The sequence below is a fragment of the Pieris rapae genome, chromosome 4, assembly GCF_905147795.1.
Source record: "Pieris rapae chromosome 4, ilPieRapa1.1, whole genome shotgun sequence".
Lineage (NCBI taxonomy): Eukaryota > Metazoa > Arthropoda > Insecta > Lepidoptera > Pieridae > Pieris > Pieris rapae.
The window spans coordinates 3,096,108-3,110,799 of record NC_059512.1 but is presented as its reverse complement, the minus strand read 5'-3'; the positions used below and the strand labels follow the sequence as shown (position 1 = coordinate 3,110,799).

General features: G+C 31.1%; 1 protein-coding gene and 2 non-coding genes across 5 annotated transcripts in view; 2 read left to right on the top strand and 1 right to left on the bottom strand.

The window, feature by feature from the left end:
- The first annotated feature begins 3,687 nt into the window (after positions 1-3,687).
- Trnak-cuu lies at positions 3,688-3,760 on the top strand. Its single transcript has one exon. It is a non-coding gene; the product is annotated as a tRNA-Lys (tRNA).
- Positions 3,761-5,159: 1,399 nt separating this feature from the next.
- LOC111000292 (beta-glucuronidase) overlaps positions 5,160-14,692 on the top strand; it is a 36,767-nt gene continuing 27,234 nt past the window's right edge. For 2 of the 3 annotated variants that reach the window (XM_045627949.1, XM_022269686.2), the window contains exon 1: positions 11,355-11,576. The gene's annotated coding sequence lies outside the window, so the exon portion shown is untranslated. Of the gene's footprint in view, positions 5,249-11,354; positions 11,577-14,692 lie in introns of those variants that run through there. The other variant, XM_045627950.1, reaches the window with a different exon arrangement.
- Positions 7,127-7,197, bottom strand: Trnag-gcc. Its single transcript has one exon. It is a non-coding gene; the product is annotated as a tRNA-Gly (tRNA).

Below are 14,692 nucleotides of genomic sequence, written 5' to 3'. Positions count from 1 at the left end.
GTTAATGCTCTCGCTTCACCTCCACGCATCCTTTGACTCATGCCCTAAAACCGACAAAAGGGGGCACGAGCGCACCGATCACAATCTCTCGCTCGCGTTGACTCGTACCGTGGAGAGTGTGGATGGGCAATAACATTGAAGTGCTTAAATAAAAAGGATTTTTATTGAACGATATATATTATTGTTGTTACTAAATCAGATGGGTTACGTCTTGCGTCAGTCTGTAACCTGTAAATATTCTAAGTTAATGTAGTATACAATAAGCTCAAGTTTATGTATTTCGCTTTCGTGACAATGAAGTTCCTTGATTCAATTGCTGGCAAAACAATAATTGCCTCGTTGTGTGTACTATAATAAACTCACCAGTTGTGAGGACCCGATTGAATAATACAAGAAAGCCATGACGTTACTTCAATGTTCTGTCTATAATTGATATCGGAGACCAAAGCCGGAATGCCTAAAAATTTACATGTCGAGTCTCAAAACAAAACATTTCTGTGGATCTCTGACAAGTGTTCCTCAACCATTGTTGTGCCGTGCCCTATCTTAGCAGTTGAAATTCGTATACCAATATTAGATATTTAATTTTTAAAGTTAAAAGGAATTATTGACTTAAGACACTTAAATGATAGGTTTATTTAATATAATAAAAACTAAAGTCAAATTTCAAATAATATTCATACATTTTTGAATAGCCAGTTAACAATCATATTGGCCCCCATGCAGGGGGCGTAGGCCCCGTTGGGAAACACTGCTTTGTAAGCATGCATATCACCAATAACTTGCAAACAGATTATATCAACGTGTGCCATATATTAAAATAAAATCATTCTTAATCATTAATACTTAACGTACGTCAAATTGACCTAAGGGTACTTGTAACTCACACATTGCTAATAAGTATTTTACAGAGTACTAAAGTTTTATTCCCTCCTACGAGCAGATTGAACCCAATAAAGGGACGTAACAATGCAACACGTGCTATTCCAAACCAGTGTATATGATTATTTGCACCTCTAAATTAATTATGAAAGCTGTAACTCCATCTCGTTCATTACTTTGCTCGTAAACCCGTTCATTCGCTCGTAAAGACCGGGTGAATGATTCGAAATGTTCACATTGTCATCGTACTGAGAAATGAACATAATGTGATCGAAATTAACATTATGACGGACCTATATGGAAAAGTACGATGTTGTACCGTTGGATTTAAAGTTCTAAATTCAAAATATTTCAAATGGCTTTAGTAAGGATTAAAGGATATAATTTTCATCTATTAGTAATGAAAAATATATTTTTCTTTTTTTTAATTAAAACTAAAACAACAAGCAAGGTCAATAATAAGTTTAGAAATTAGAACAATGTTTAATTTATTTTCCCTTTTCTATTAGAATTTTTACGTTTCATTCTACGTAAAGAAACCGATGGTTTCTCTAGTTGTACTAAAAACTTAGACAGCTTTCGCCGCCCACCACCACTATGTGGAACCAGCTGCCCACTCAAGTATTTCGACTCGACTTAGGGTCCTTTAAGAAAAGAGCGTAGCAACTCTTAAAAGGCCGGCATTCGAGTCCCCTGTCATTGAGAGTGTTTAGGGACTACGGTATTACTTAACATCAGGAGAGCCTCCTGCCCGCCTGCCTCCTGTAACATATAAAAAAAATATTTAGTGTATTAACTTTAGATTGTAAAACATATAAAGCAAACAAAACATATTAATCCGTACTGTTTCTATAATCAAATCGTTGCTAATCGAAAATTATTTGTTTGGAAAATATTTTTTTTTGTTTTTTTTTTAATAAAAAATTATTTGTACCTAAGTTTGTTTCACTGTCCAATATTTGTGGGGTTGAATTTTTACATGTAGAACGAAACTTTTCGGGAAAATGTATAACGGTTGAAGTGTGACTCATTGGAAATCCCCTATACCATAGAATTTTGTATAACAACCACAAAATCTACGCCACCTTTAGATGATTCAAAACGGAAATCCGTGTCCTACATACTGTATTAGTAATTGCTATAATGTTCATATAAATATATAATTACAGACTTTTTTCACTAAAAACTTGGTCACCAGTATGATCGTTGCGATTATTGATCAAAGACAATTTGGCTTTGAGTAAATTAAATTATACTAAGAAGTATTAAATAGCAATTTCTTTTTCAGGTTTAGGTTGATTGGGCTTGCCGGGATTCCTTTATTACGTCAGGTATTTTCGCCAAGATTTGAAAAAGCTGTATGTTGTCAATGCACCACTATATAAGTGTTTTTGTTTACTAACCAACCGAACATAGCAAATAATTCTAACTATACTAATACGGATATAATCTGAAATAAAGAAATTATTATTCGTACCGAGTTGCCTTAATGATTATATTAAAGTGAATTAACCTTTTCAGTAGAACCTATCCACTGCTAATCTGGATTATTTGACACCACTATCCAGATCGAACCTATGCTTGAACATATACTATATATTTTTTAATTTTAATTTAATAAATTTTAATATATATGTATTTTTTTTAATTTATTTTATATTTTAGTTAAAAGTGATTCTTAGTTACAACAACGTTACAGTGATGTCGTGAGTCATCGCGGAACCCCGTATTTAGTACAAATTAAATAGCTCCTGTAGATATATAATAGCAAATTCTTAGCTTTTCCACCAAATTCAATTACATTCCAATTATGTTTTTATCATAGTAATGATATTCGTTTCTCTGATTATGTATACAATATATAAATTTAAATAAATATTATCTCGAATTTCCGAATGATACTAATTTATAATAACTTCGAATATAATTTTCAACACTTGGTAATGTATAACTTTAGTTTTTGTCTCTTCGCTTGATTTAATTTTTTTTGACATTGAGAAGTGTACTTGTTTACGTATATGAATAAAGATTTTGAGTCTCAAACTCAAAATCTTTATTGAGTTATATATTTTGAGTTTCGTGTTTGAGTTTGATTTCCTAATATCCCGCCTTAGCAAGTCGCAAGTCGAAGCCAATTCAAATTTATTTAGGTTTTTGTAATTTTAATAATAAAAGATTTATGAAAAAACGACTATTGTGCCCTTTGCCCCCTGAACACGGACATAGAAATAACAAATACGTTTAAAATCACTTGGTATTGGTTTCCTAATTTAAGAAAAACATTCTTGTATCATTCACTGGCGCCAATACTCTCTCATCAGTATTCTGACAACGTTTGAAGGAGGAAGTGGCACGGAATGACAGTTAGTTTAAACTTACTAGCATACGGACCACACAAGTCAGGTAGGTTCAGAGTTCACAGGCTCATACTCACATAACGGGCGGATTTGACTTGAGTGTACAAGGGATGAGGTTGTGCGTTTGAGCCCCGCCCGGTTCTCCATTTTATTTTATTTTCATCATAAAGTTGGTTGGTAAACGCGCTGTACTATAGCAGTCATGATCAACGAAAGCCTTTATGTAGAATTCTATTAGAATGTAAATTATAAATGTTCTCCATAGCATTATTAACTATAAATAAGATTTTAAATAAATTATTTTAGCAGAGGAAACGTAAAAACAAAAGCATCGTGTGCAGCATGCCTACGTGGCGACTAAGTTTAAAAATGGAGATTTATTTTTGTTGAAGGTATTCTTAGCTACACTCAGTATCACGTCGTATCTTCTTTAGAGCGATAATGAGAAGCCCGGCTAGCTCAGTCGGTAGAGCATGAGACTCTTAATCTCAGGGTCGTGGGTTCGAGCCCCACGTTGGGCGTAAATTTTTGGTTTATTTATATTTTTTTATACATTGACGTAACATTCGAACTCTTTATCAATCTAGTCCGTAGTTTCTTATATACATAGTTTATTCTTGCTAAATTTTGATTTATGACAAAAGAGATTCCGGTTTGATTCCAGAAAAAGTTAGATTAAATCAAGCTCAGAAATGTGTCTGCTAAATCAAAGCCTTACATTTCAGCCAGTAAGAAGCTTAAACAGCCGAAAAGCTATTTTAAGATAAGCAAGTCGTAAGTGATTTACCGTCAACATTAGGGCTATCGCTTAACTGCCTGATATTTTAAAATGGGTATAGATAAAGATATTTTATCAATTTCCTTTGTACATTAGCTAGCACATAAAATATATGACATTTTACTTAAGGGTTTAAATACTATAAGTATTCTTTATGTCTTCAAAACTATGTAAAATACACAATATACATGTAATATACTAATATATATAATATGTTACAATATTCTATATGTTATCTTTATGTTTAGTTGTGTGTAATGTAGAACGATATAACAGTATCAAATGTGCAGATTCAAATCCATCATGATCCAGGGGTTGGAGAATATAAACGACAAAACGCGGACGGGCGCATTCCGTCAACAGAAATTCTCTTTTTTTAAGGGATATGGATTGCGCAGGCCATGGCGCAACCACCTTATGGTGAACGTTTATGTGGGATTTGCTTCTGTGCATACCCACCTAAACCGCACCGATCCAACAGCAATCTCCCGGGGCAGAACACGGATAACATTTGTCTGTCATTTTACTTTCTCTCCTCCAGTTAATTATTTAAACGGAGAAGAAACTGCTTCTTATGAAATATGACGGCTAGCGGGAAATGGTTTTTGATTGGGGCCATTGCAAGATTCCCACTTCGGACGCTATATGACATGTTATAATGAACAAAGGAATGTGTAAAGATAAGATTTGTAATACACTTATGTTTTCTTTGTTCATGAAACAACCGTTTAGAAAAATGCCAACTTTACTCAGCATTTCAGACAAGAAAATAGAAGAAAATCGGTAATTTCGAGCCGGTTACCAATTGACGGTTCAAGTGGTTTGTAAACATTTGTTTTGATTTTGTAATAATTGTCATTTGCCAGCGTCGGCTTTAAAGTATATTGATTTTGCATTCTGTCATTTCACAAATTGCAAATTATAACTGACGGATGTTATTCCTGATTTTTGCAGTTACAAATGCATGTGTCATATAGTGACTCACCGACAATGCCCATCCATTCTATGATAACAATTATGCAATAAATTATTGACCGCCATTTTCTCAATACACATTGAGTAAAAATACTCTTATCTTCTGTTTTGTAAGGCACTTAAAGGCAGACTTAAAGGCTTTTACTCTGTAAACAATTGATTTATTATACGCAGCTGATTCATTATTATAATGTTTTGAGTTTAAATAAGTTAATTTAATTCAATTTAGTGAGTGAAAGTGGCGTTATAAAGAATTGTAAGCAATTTAAACATTTCGATACATTTTTAATGGAATTTAGTATAAGGAAGGATAACCTACGTGGATAAGGGTACAAATCAGTCTATACTTAGTGATAAAGGTCAGAATAATAAACAAGACTATGCCTCCATCAAAATGTAAGATGTTTATGACGTACGTGAGTGTTAAATCTAGTTTCTGCATTCACTAAGTATTTTCAAAAGCAATACGGATGTGGACAAAGTCATATAAACCTTCCTTTATTCCCGATACGATTACCCTATTTGTAGTTAACGCACGAGGCGCTTAATATCGAAGACTTTGGTCCGTCAAAACCATAATTAAGTTTTGACGTAATCAACACTATAGGTTCATCTTTAAGCTTAAAAATATGATAATTAAAACAGACGTAGAAGTGTACCTGCCTGATTACCATTAGGTTGTACTGTTCAAAAACGATTTATATAAGGTTATTAAATTTTTTATCACTAACTACTATTTTTGGTTCTTATGCCTTTCCATTAAATTATCCATGAAAGTATTATATCTAAATTGGCAATTGGTCTTTATAAGATCTGCAGTTGCATATTGCATTTGTATATTTTTAATGAAAAGTTGTGTAAAAAAAATATATAGTTAATTTTGTGTATGTATTTCACAAAAATGTTGTTGGAACTATGGTAAATACGATTTCCCTTACACGAGGGAATACATATATTAAATATTTGTATATTATTTAATAACACTTACATAAGATAAAGGTGTAAGTTTTATGACAATTCGAAAAACAACTGTTTTAGGCGCCGTCTGTAATATATTCAGCCCATATGGTCATCAGTTTTTTAACAATGCAATATAAATTTTAATAGCAAGTCACTTCGAATATCCTTCCGCATTTAATTGTATGTAGGACACACGTGGGCGCGGATAACCACGGATTTGTTGAAACAATACTCAATTCTGACAACTTACTATATTACGTTATGTCTTGGTGAAATCCACCACACCTAAGATTTTGCGGTACATTATATGATTTAGATTTTATACAGTAAAATTTATTTATTGGTCCCTAGGAGTATATTTCCACTGGTTTTTATAAGCGATTCATATATATATATATATATCCAGGCTAGCATTGATATAATATAAAGGGCAACCGTTACCATAGTGACAATCTAAAATTTCAAGTAACAATGTACGCGGAGACATCGTTATTAAAACGCAAGTTTAGTAAACTAGTAAGTAGTAATATAAGAAATATTATGTGTAAAAATACTAAAGAACTGAAATAATATATAGACCAATATAAAATTTACAATAGAGCAATCTAGCTGTTGATATTGTAACGACAGGTTGGTTAACTTCCGTTAATATCAAAATAGTTCTGTTATATTAAAACAGATGGCAGTTATTGGGTTTTCAGAAAAAAATTTTAATGAAGTTTTATATAATCCCAGCAGATGTCATTGCAATCTAAAACCCATTATAGGTATTAATATAATTAAATACATATTATAATTTATCCCTTTATTTCGTTTTAACTTATATAGTTCTTCAATTAATCAATTTCAACTATAAAATTATTTATGGATTTCCGTATATTCAAGTATGTTATATTACAAAACAATTTAATTTAACTGATTCTTTGATTTAATTCTTGAATTCTGAAATTCACCTTATCGTGTCTTAATTAATATGGTTTATTAATTGCAGTTTTTATTAGTATTCTATATGTGTATGTGTGTATGTGTTTTTAGATATTTTTCAATTGAAGGCCCAATTTCGAATAAAAAATAATAATCGACTCGAAAAACTTATTTTACTTTACTACAAACGCTAAGACATAATGAAAATTTAATAAATTTATTTATATTATGTATGAAACCAAAATGGGATTGCATCGGCCGGGAATCGAACCCGGGCCGCCCGCGTGGCAGGCGAGCATTCTACCACTGAACCACCGATGCTTGTAATAAATGGTGAATTGTATGAACAGTATACAATTCTAAAAAATATATATGGTATGCACAGTTTGTTTTTCTAACGCGTTCTTTCAATATATTATTATTATCATAATATTAAAATTTTATTATTTTAATATTAAAAAGCCTGTTACAGACATTTTATAAAACAATCGATAAATTTATAGTATAGTTCATAATGTCTTCCGAGAGAGCTTATCTCGTCAAATCGATAGTTCATTGAACTATTGTGGTGACGATCGGTACGATACCTATTCAGCATTTTAAAATTTTAAATGATGTGTTTTCGAACCAAATTTATTCTAATTTTTAGATATAAATGTTATAAAACTGTTTCATTTTTGTTATTGTTTATTCCAAGAAGGTCAATGTCAAATAAGTCAGATACTTATTTTAGGCATAATTAGTTAAATCGATTTCACGGAATCTTACAAATAATTTACAAAAATTTATGAAAATTCATCGTTTCTAATAATGTCTTGTCATTAGTAGAGATTATTTTCTTCAAAATTATACCATGCACAACAGCCTTAAATAGGGCATCGAAACTCGGTTTAATTCTGAAAACCCGGGTTTTCGGGTCTAAGAGTAATCAAAACCCGGGTAGACCGGTTTTTTCGAGCATTTCGATCTTTTGGCCTCAATCAATTGTAAGCATTCATGAACCCGTGAATGCGTATGAGACCTAGATTTCGAAAACTGCTATCCCTTGCAAAATTTGGTGAAAGTAAAGTGATCGATATATATCTTCTATTTTTCATAGATGTCCATTCATCGATTGATATCGAAAACTTCTTTTCATCTGACAGTATAATTTTTATCTCGTTTATTATTTCTAGCTTCCTTTTATCAAAGTCTTTGAAAATTATGTGGCGAACGGTATCAGCAGTAGTTGGTTATTTGTCGCCGGTCTTTTCAGAAAGGTACTTTAAATCTTGTGATTTTGAGAACATTCTAAGAGAAATTCCATCAACTGCAGCCATATGAGACACCATAACCTGCATACTTGGGTTGGCATCAGTCTCAAATGGTGCCGGTATTCATCACCCGCGCAACGATACACCCTCCGCTCTCAACTGCTCCACAGTTCACCCCTCTCATGTCCTGAGATGGACGCGCATTTAACTTGCATGTCTTGTTTATGGGTAGGAACGTAGCAAGGAAGCTACTTTTTGTGTCATAAATAATAATTTATCAAAGCGAATTTTTATTCAATTTACTTATTATTGCATTCAAAGTGCTTTAAACTTAATAAACAACAAAAACAAAAGTATAAAAAAAAACCCGAAAAACCCGAAAACCCGAGTTTTAAAAATTGAAACCCGGTTTTTTTTGTAATCCTCAGAACCGGGAAAACCCGGGTTTTTACGGCCCGGGTAAACCCGGGCTCGATGCTCTAGCCTTAAATGATTATAATTCATCAAGAAATTTTAATTACTTAAACTGCAGTATTCAAGGTATTCTCTAATGAAACATTAAATTTATAACAGTGCCTTCATTTCTTTGTAATTATTTTTTAATTATTTTAATTATTATTAATTTATTTGTTTTACATTTCGTTACATTTATAGAAAAAATAAATAACACAATTCAAAAAAATAAAAGGGTTGGAACCTAAAAAAAACAAAAAGAAATATGATGCGTAATATATTTACCAATCTTAATCTAAAATAATACAAAAAACTAAAAAGTTGTTTTGTTTAGCTAACCTTATATTTAATATTATTGATAATACTAACATATTGAAAAAAGAATACGGCTTCATACCTTCATATAACATATTAGCACATTCATCGCAATCATTGTTAACAGTGATACGCAAAATCACACAATTCAATTAAACTTGATTTTATTTTATGACCGTGAAAGATTTATAAAGCATCTTCGAACACAAATCTATCGGCTTCGGGCATTCAACTTTAGTTGACCTTTTCATGGACGCCTTTCGCATAAATATTCACTTTAAATATATAAGAAAACATCGGCATTTTTTGTTCTATTTGAAGTCTTGGATCACAGGGTTCATAGTCATAGTTCATACTAATAAATTCAGCAGATAGATCGCTGTCAGTATCGCTAATAGATGTTACTGAGTAAGGGCCCTGGTAACAGCCATCTCGATTTTAATATTTAGGTTTGGTACTCTGCAATCCCCAACGTCATCAGCGCTTTGGATATAAACTATGTCGAAATCGCACGCAAAAACATCGGGTTGGGTAAATCGGATCATATATTTATATCAATATTATATATGTTTTTAGTTTTAGTAATTATATTGTGGTTCCTTGTTTAATTTTTTCCCTTGCTTATTTTGTTATATAATTGATATGTGTGTGTGTAAAATTCGTGATGTCATTTTATAATTTTATGTAAACATGTTGTTGTATTATGTATAACTTATAAATAAATGCATAAAAAGGTGGTTAGTGAATTTTTCCGACCTGTTTTATAGCTGTTAAGCTTTCTGTATTCGAAAGCTTTAGAGTCGCGAATGGCGTAAATTGCTACAAAACAGCTCCTTTTTTTTCTATATATTAACCTACAATGTTGTACTATAACGAGGTGGCGGATGCTTTTTCCCCATAGAAATTTATTAAAACATCATGATTTGTAAAATGAATGAAAGAAAGCACATTTTTTGTTTGCTTTTACCCAACCTAACCTTTTTTTCTATCGTTCTTTACGACTTGTATGTACCCCAAGTACAAGGCGCATGGCTTAAGATCGCTTAAAAAAAATAAGCGGTCTTATTAAGAATCCGCTAGGTGACGGGTATCGGGTTCGATTCAAAAACCATACAGACGAAAAAAATTGTAGCTTATTTAAGGTGTAGTGTGATTCAGTAAATTTACACCATATTTTTTTGTTTAATTACAGAATTTAATTATTTTTTTAAGTAATCAGCCAAGTTTTGTGTCATGTATTTTGAGCAATTACTATTCATATTTAGTTTTTTTTATATTTGTAGATATTCCGTTTTTTTTCATATGTGGTTTTGATTTAGGTTATTCGTGGTGGAAATAGTTTATCTGCATTTAAATGTAATCGATTGTCGTCAGGCCAGGTTAAAATTAACACGGTTTATATTTTACTTTATTGTTGATTTAATATGACGCATCATGTTTCGTTTTCATGTTTCTTAAATACTAATTAATTCCATCCCAGATATTTGTTTGTTCAAGCTTGGTTTGATCCGATGGTAGTTCAAAATTCAAAAATTTCCATACCTTTTTTAACTATGCGTAGACCGTAATTTATCGCGTGGCGCTTCAAAGCACATATGACATATTATTTTAGACGTGAGAAATTCCCATAGAAACCCAAATAAATTGTAGGTGGGACAAGTTGTGTGCCTGGAATTATTGAGGTCATGGCCAAGGTTGTGTATGATGGAGGACACACCTAGATGCCCAGCCTAAATCTTTTTTTAGCGTTTCGTCCGCTAAATTAAAATAGTAATAACCTCATGCTGAACAATATACAATACCAAAGCAAATAATAATAACAAAGCAATGTCAGGATTTGAATAAAAAATATTTGCGCTGCGCATTCGATTTATCTTTTTAATTAGGTATATAGGATTCATGCTGTATTTTATATAACAAATCACAAATGAACATATACATATCTCTTCTTGTATTCTCATGGGATATTTCAAATGCTACTATAAAAACTAGTTAAGTGAAAAGAAAACCACAGATGAACATTGAATTAAACATCTGCTTAACAAATGACAAGTCGTGTCAATTAATTTAAAAGTAAGATTGAATTAGAAATTTTAGTCATCCTACACACATTGCACGCTGGTATTCAGCATAGACGTTATTCGCAGTTAAATGTTTATACTTCTCTGTGACCTGGAAATTTATCAATTACATTAAATTAAATGATCTGAAAACTAAATAATATAGCTTAGTTATTTCTCTATGCCCATATTATTAATTCGTGTACAAGTACTGTTAAGTTATCCTCTTAGTTTAGTTATAGAGTTTATTAGCATAAACTTCTTGCTGTTTTTCGATTTCTAAAGTTACAAGAAGTAGATAGTTATGGATAGAACAAATAAAGTAAAATTTCGTAATCTATGAGAAATTCCTTCAATAATCCTGGTGCCTGTTGTACTAATGATACTCTTTACCAATCTAACCAGCCAGTCCGCTAAGAAACTTCGCGCGGTAATCGCGTGTGCGTTCGAAATTCAAATCAATGTCAAATTCAAAGCGCGCGCAGTGAAAATATAAATAAAGATAAGCAAAATATTTTAAATAATGTTTGATTGATTATAGCAAGTTGATTATTGAATATTTTTATTCTCATAAATAAGAAGATAATTGTAATTAAATTTCGTTTGTTTTAAACAATATGTAAGTATGCAAAGTATTTCACATGTTCTATTATATACTGTTGGTATTAGAAACATTCAATTACGATAATTCCTATGTAGGTTAATAGCATTAGTGTTTAGTATTTATATTTGCACCATCTCTCATCCGTGTCTGGTTTTACTTTTTAATTACTTCGCAAATAGTTTACATAGTTGAATGGCTATTGCCTATTAGTATTTCACATACATAGGTGCTAATATTAATACATATGATTTAAAATTAACTATTTTGCGTAATTAATATAATGTCAGAAAATAAATAGACGCGCATCTTAAAAAAACATTTAATGTTGCTTTATTATCGAAGTAATGTTTTAAGGTTATTAGCGCAAACAAATGTAGGATCATATTAAAGTGATAATTATTTTATATGTATTCAAACATTTTTATTTAAATTATGCGGTGATCTTTTATACATATTGCTTTTTTATTATATATATAAATAATCTTCTCTTTTATATTATCAGTTATGTTTTGTTAATATACAATTTTGATGATACGTCCACGAAAATATAGTATGCCTTTTTACCTGTCCACATGCAAATTATATACAATCAATTAAATGATGGGAGTACATTTAACCTTGATATTCTTTTGAATATAAACAACAACAGAGTAAATAACATTTTTTTAAGCTTGTGATAAAGAAATGGCTTAGTTGGAAAGTAACCTAATCAGTTATCAGTTTAAAGTTGAAAGGTTATCTATACGGTAAAACAAAGTTGTATTACCCATGTATCTTATATATATCCAAGATAAAATTGCTAGGAAACTTGCTGGTCCTGCTCCATAGGACGATCATAGAGCCTTGACAAAATCAATTCGTTGCTGATCTAATTTTTACATATTTTGGTTACTTTTTTTTTGTATAATACTAGAAACGCATTATTTTATGTTAATCTCACACACTGTTTTATCGCTTTTTCTTAATTATTTTTGTTAATCTTTGATGTTTTATCGATATTTTTAAATATAGCAGGAACATGTATACTAACAATTACTAATAGACCTGTATAGTAATTTTATGCTGGGAGTACATTGTCTTCACATTTAATTATTTAATTAATGTATACAAATATTGCAAATTATTTTTGGAAAAGAGTAAGTTCGAGTTAGAAGTGTGGACTTTCCAGCCCATTCGTCTCCACACGAAACTAAATTTTGGAACGGGCAACTAGAATCATTTTTATATATATTTTTTTCTTTTTATTTAATGTTCAAAAGTGCCATTTTAGGTGGTCTAATTGGAATGAATGATTTGATTGGTAGATCCTAAAAAAACATTTATAGAAACTTAACTTAGGGTAAAAGTATTTATAAAGTATTTCTTAGTGTCCTTCAGGAAAAGAGCGTACCAATTCTTAAAAGGCCGCCAGCACTTGCGAGCCTTCTAGCAATGTGAGTGTCAACGGTTCACTTAACATCAGATGAGTCTTCTACCAGTTTACCTCTATTACATAAAATAAAGTAAAACAACTTAAATAGGTAGCACCGTTGTCAATTCAATTCACGAAAAATTGGGGTTGAATTTAAATTAGCATTGAATACCCAAGAGTTAGGCTAAAACTAAAGATGCATTTCGTATTAAGTACCAATAAATTAAATATCCTATTGAATCACTTATTTGATTATGTCTACTGATTATATTTACTATTTAAATCACCTGTATTATTAGTAAATTATTAAATAATATAATACAAAAGCAATTGTGCAGCAATATTATGATTTTTGTCCATTTCTACAAAACTTGTCATATTATCTGAATAGTGAACTTTATTTTAGTTTATGCAATAATGGAGGAAAAAACCAAAGTAAAGTAGAATAAAAAGGTATGACAAAAAATACAAAAAGAAACGCGAGACCCGATACCCTATCAAAATAACTTGATAACAATAATATTATTGAAACTTATAATATAGGAAAAATACCTTATTTTAATTCATATATTTCTGCAAAGCAAACCACAATTTTACATTAAGTTTACTATATAATTTTAAAATCAATGATCAAGCGAGATTGCTAGATAAACTATGCACGAACCACAACTATGTAATGTATAAATGTATGATATTTATAGTTACAACCTACCAAAAAAGTACCATATGCTACCCATGGTTGCATCGTTTGGTCATTTTCTTTATCATTATTTACGCACATTTTAAGAGATTGACAGTGAAGGAAATGATAATAAGAAATATCATATAACATTTGATTTGAATTATTTTCATTAGATAATATTAAATATTGTTTTTTTTTCTGTCATACTGCATTTATGTATGATCATTGGTGTTGTAAACTGCGGATCAAAAAATACAAAATGAAATACTGAAATAAACCACTATTTCGATGCTTCTAAGAAAATACTATTAATTTGCGTCGATGAATGAACATCTTCATCACGTGCTTCGCATGAATGCGTAAAAGGTTCTGCTTCTCTTCTTGTGATATTACTGTCGTGTCGGACATCCGTCCTGTAACATTTAAGCGTCTGTGCACTTAAACCCACGGCCTAAGAGTCTCTACTCCAAAAAAATCTTTGAAGCGCATAAATAAAAAATGTTATGTAAAGAACACATAACATTTGGTAATGTTTTTGTGTACACAAAGACCAAGTGTGAATTCCTAAAAACTTATGTAACCTATGTGCTATGAGCTCTGAAGAATATTAAAAAAGAGACTAGACGTTACCTCAAACGTTTGCGTACATGATTTGTTTGCTCAATGACTGATATATCGGGTTTTTTCTTTATAGATCGTAGAATAGGTAGTTAAATTTTTTACTTTCCTTGATTCTTAGAACTGAAATATTCAAAGGTACTTGTCGATATGCGTGTGCTATGTCGGATAGTCGTTTAATAATATTTCTGGTAAATCCCAGAATCAATTTAACATTTATAGAATCCTTGGCAACGTACTAAAAATAGACAATATATTACCATAGTTCTTTGACGATTTTTATTTCATAGACAAGTAAATGAACAGTCTTCTGTCTGACACATGTTGTTGATTTAGATTTGAGACATGCCGGTTTAAACGATTCCATTGGGGATCGAACCTACGACCTTCAAAGCGACTATTGTATACATCTCTTAGTAA